The sequence below is a fragment of the Haemaphysalis longicornis genome, unplaced genomic scaffold (assembly GCF_048455015.1).
Source record: "Haemaphysalis longicornis isolate Haplotype H1 unplaced genomic scaffold, Haemaphysalis longicornis Haplotype H1 scaffold_5, whole genome shotgun sequence".
Lineage (NCBI taxonomy): Eukaryota > Metazoa > Arthropoda > Arachnida > Ixodida > Ixodidae > Haemaphysalis > Haemaphysalis longicornis.
In genome coordinates this window covers 177215610-177220599 of record NW_027526385.1, presented here as the reverse complement: position 1 = coordinate 177220599, position 4990 = coordinate 177215610, and the positions used below count along the sequence as shown (strand labels likewise).

General features: G+C 47.2%; 1 pseudogene; it reads right to left on the bottom strand.

The window, feature by feature from the left end:
* Positions 1–783: 783 nt before the first annotated feature.
* LOC144139525 (uncharacterized) lies at positions 784–1632 on the bottom strand (annotated as a pseudogene).
* Positions 1633–4990: the final 3358 nt, after the last annotated feature.

Below are 4990 nucleotides of genomic sequence, written 5' to 3'. Positions count from 1 at the left end.
CATTCAAGGTACCTTACAGGCCCAGCAGGGCATTGAGTAAGAGGGGCTTGTGGAGGAAATCACACCAAAATAACGAACAAAAGTTATACAATAATTAGTCATGTCATATACAGATATCAACAAGTCAAGTAAGCTGTCAAAAAAAAAAGAACTTCATCACATCATCGTAACAACGGCAAGAGAATTATACAAAAAATAAGAACATCATCAAGTAAAACACAATGCGAAACTAAGAAAAAACCAATGCGAACGGAATCATTCCTGTTCAATCTGATAAATGGATCTGCAAGTGATGACGGAATGTTTCCGGGTTAGTCATCGACGCGATGGTATCAGGAAGATCATTCCACAAGCGGATAGCACGTGGAAGAGCGGATGAATTAAATGCGTTGGTGGTGCCGTGCATGCGTGCGAAGCTACGTTGGTTAAATAATCTGTGTGATGTGGAAACAGGGGTTATAATGCGCAAAGGGGAATCTGGTGCTATGAATGTATTTGTGAAAAATGCACAGGAGAGCGATTTGCCGGCGCAGATGCAGTGTTTCTAGTGAAAGATCGTGTTTTATTTTTGTTATACTAGAGCCGAAGTTATATGACTTGGTTATAAACCTTGGTTATAAATGTATCAGAAGCTGGCAAAAATAACTGAATTACTAGAAATACGCTTTGCAATGCACTAAACCGTCTGTCTGTCTGAAAAACTTTTTGCTGATATATACAGGGAAGATGTTTGAGGTGGCCCGGAGGGCGCCACCTCTCACAATTTACTAGGTGGGCTTCTCATTACAAAAGCCCATTGGCAATCGCTGCGGCTCGGGCTCGGTCGACCAGGGCCTTCTGGCTCACTAAGTCGGAGCAGCCGAGCAGGGCTGCCTCCCAGTCCTCCCGGGTGGGGTTGGGTTTTGGGGCGAGGTTCGGAGTTGATTGGCATGCCCACACAATGTGGAAGATGTCCGAAGACTTCTCCGCACAGTGCGGGCATTCTCCTTTATAGGCAGGATCAAAGTGTTTTAAAACTGCCGGGCACAGCAATGTTTTGGTGTGAAGACGGAGGAGGGTGCGTTCCTCTGCCTTTGTAAGGCCCTTACAGGGCTTAGGATAAACTGCGTGGCCGAATAGGTATAATTCAGTAATTTCTCGAAAAGTGGGGGCCTGTTTGGGTTCGGAATTCATTTCGGAAGGGTCTGAAGACGTTGCCCGGAGAGTGAGCGCCCAGGCAGTGGCGTCTGCTGTTTCGTTGCCTTCGAGGCCCATGTGAGCAGGAGCCCATACGATCGTTCGAGACGCGGGGGCCCCGATATAGTCGCTATTTTGAAAGATGCAATACGCAAAGTGAGGAATGTACCCCTGTTCAATGTTTCTGCAGGCCCCCCTCGAGTCGGTGATGATGACTCGCGACTCCTGCTCTGCGGCTGCTAGCGCAATGGCGACTTCCTCCGTCTGTGTTACGTTTTGAGCTCTGAATGTTAGGCCATTCACCGCGACGTTTTGGTGGACGACTGCGGCCGTGTACCACCCCCCATGGTGAGGGCCTGTGGCGTCCACGTAAAAGATTCAGTACTTGTTACCATAGTGGCGGCCCAGTGCCTCCGTCCGCGCCAGGCGCCTGCCACTGTGGTCGTCACGTGTCATGTTGGCCGGAAGAGGGCGCACGTGCAGGGCGTATCTCCAGACTTCGGGGATGCGTACGCGCTCTTCCGTTAGAGTTGTGTGGTGGATGTGTAGCCGGGCTAATAGGCGGCGTCCCGACGGCGTCTTTGAAAGTCTTGTATATTGATTAGTTCAGTGTGCCTCCCGGAGCTCCGCGAAAGTGTTTACCATCCCCAGGCCCCTGAGGCGCTAGTTGGACGTGTTTATCGGGAGGTCGAGGGCACGCTTGTACATCTTTCTGAGAATCACTTCGAGGGCGTTCTCGTCAAACTTGCGCAGGTAAAGGTGAGGAGTCGAGTAGAGGACTCGACTGATCACGAATGCATGCGCCAGCCGGAAGGCGTCTTTGCACCGTAATCCCCCGCGTTGGTTGGAAACCCGGCGGACCTTTCGGCCCACCTGGTCCCCCACCTTACGCAGTGCGGCTATTGTTGTATCTACCCGTCGATGTTTGTGGATAAAAAGGCCAAGTACTCTAACCTCATCGTGTTCGGGTATCGGGCCGCTGGCCAGGGAGAGTTCCATTGTGGTGGTGCACTTAGGCGACGGGCGAATGTGCACAAATGCGGCCGTCAAATCGGGTGATTTCTAGCCCAGGCACTGCTTCCCCTCACAAGCGGAGTGTAGCGGACGACAGCGGCGCGAATCCCTAAGCCAACGTCAGAGCCAGGGGGCGCCACTCAAACATCTCACCGCCAATATAGCTGCGCTTCCGCGGCTCAACCGCCCGTATTAAGCCTGACCAGGACTAAACCGTGTTTCTCTCTCTCTCTCTGCTGCCAATATGTGACCGTCTACGGAGGGGGTATTCTTAAAGAAACGCCTTTAACTCTTTCTTAAAGCTATCCCAAAACAAATTATAAGGCAATTAGTCGCTAAGAGAATGCTATCAATACACCGAGTTTTATTTACTTTATCCCGTAGTTCGCAGTGAAGTTGTAAATTTCCGGGATTACCGCCTGCTCTCAATACATGGACTTCTGCCGGAGCGAAACAAAGAGCCTCATGTCTGTCGGCTGGAATAGAAATGCCACTTCCAAGCTGCATTAGCTAGGTAAATAAGAAATACTCTCAAGCGCAAATTTCAAGCTACGTGTTTTGTTACGTTCACTCCTTGGAATGCGCCCAGCGTCGCAAATCCTCCTCCTTGACAGAGTGGGATGGCACTGAAGTTTTCGAGGCTTTAGGTAATCATCGATTTCTCTGAGTTACAATACCTGCTTTAAACACGTAACACAAAGTGAATTCTGGCAGTTTCGCATTATTTAAAAATATTGAAGAGCTCAAGAGAACACGCCAATTCCGCGCAATAAAACCGTGCAGTTTGACAGGCTCCAGGGAAGTGCAGCGTGCTCGTGCAGCCTAACACTATGTTCACGAACCTTTGATAGGATATGGGCACATCCTCAAATTTGGAAAAGTATTTTGAATCTTCGTACCTTTCCGCCCAACGGAAATGTCACCACTGTTACCTGACATGGTACCTGAGAAGTGTCACTTTACTGTTTACATCGCAGCAAAAAAGAGACCCCATCAATTGCTACTGCGCATACGACGCAGACGTCTGTAGTGTTCACACCCTTTTAGCAGACGGCGGTTGCTTTTAAACCGGTCTGAACCAGCCACGGCCAGCCAAGAGCAGACTGCTGTGGAAGGTGTCGCTGCGGGCGGCGCTCGCCATTTGGCAGGTGCCGTGGAGCCGCCTGTGAGGAATCATTTTCAAAAAAATATTTCCTCCGCAATAAGGCAAAGTACTTTTTCAAATTTTTTATATGCTTTAGAAATAACATTGAGCTATCTTTTAGGTATTTTTAAAGACCGTACAATGTTGCCCACATGGCCGTTTTCGGTACCCTTAGGGGCAGTTTTTGTAAAAATCCAATATTATTTGTTTCTTACCAAAGGAACGCTATGAGGCTTTGTGATTGGAAACGTTGAAAATTAATGTAAATGTCCTAGAAAACCAGTAAAAAATTTTTGTTGTGCTCATTTGAATAAAAGTTGACTAAGAAAATGATCAAACTATGACGATTTTTCTCAGATTACCGCTGTCGATTCAGGTGGAAAATCACTTAGCTCGGCATTTATTTTTTACGGAAGCCTAGCCTCTTATTAGATCTGTCTAAATGCTCACACATGCTATCGTAAGCTGTAATGTCTCCTTGGCAAAAAAATTTAAAAGTTATCACATTTTACGTCTTTTTTAGGTCTTTGGATGCCACTGTAAGGACGAAAAACAATTGTTTCGCCAGAAATACCTCACCGAGTATCACGTCTAGACTCAAAATTGCTAAAATAAATATTTGAAGCCTACCCGGAAGATTGAAAAATAGCCGTGTTCCCTTTGGCATGAAATCACCCTGCTGCACTTTATGCTAAACAAACACGCTTTCTGAGATAGTGGAAGTGCCTGTCTATGAGGCCCCTGAAGCAGGTGTGTCAACTTTTTGCCTCCAGTTGAAATGCTTTTAGGTAAAGGCCCTTCAATAACTTAGATTCAATAACCATGAAATACCCAAGCGTAATATAACTATGCTATGCGCATCAAGAAACTCACTCAAGAGGTTTTTCCTTTTTCTAGGTAAGCTTAGAAAATTGTGCATTGTTTGTATGCTTGGGGACATAGGCGTGCGCACAGGGGGGGCAGGGGGGGCGGCCTCCCCCCCTAATAATCTGAAGGGGGGCGCCAAAGTTGCCCCATGCCTTGCCGATGTAACACATGAAAGTAAAAATTTCTGCTCAGAAATATTTTGTATGTGTTGCAATATTCCATGGCCTTGAAATAAAAATTTTATAACCATCCCTCTTTGCACTGCGTTCAGGCCGCTAGGCCTTCAGTGGGAAAAGGGGGGGGGGGGCGCAGCGGTAAGACTTTGCCCCCCCCCCCCCTAATCGAGAACTCTGCGCACGCCTATGCTTGGGGACATCACCAAGATATATTATTAATGTTGCCAGGTTGCATTAGGTAGCAATTGATCTATTTTTTTAATACATACTGGGGACCACACTTCGGTCCAGGCAGGAGGGCATGGTACAATGCACAGAGCAATACAATAAAACATACACAACAAAACAATGCACAGTTACCCGGTATAAGAAGTACTTCATTCGGTTACCTGGTTCCAGTCTGAAATGGTGAGTGGAAAAAATTACAATTTGAACGTGTCCGTTCTCGCGAAGTACGGAGTTAGTGCATTTGGTTGGAGATGTCTTGACAGTGTTGTGTTTAAGGGAGAAAGAAAAGGGGTTGGATCGAGGGCAAGTTTGCAGTTATATAAAAGAGACAGAAAATCAAGGCGGAACTTCTTTCAAGGAACTTCAAGGAACTTCAAGGTGGAAC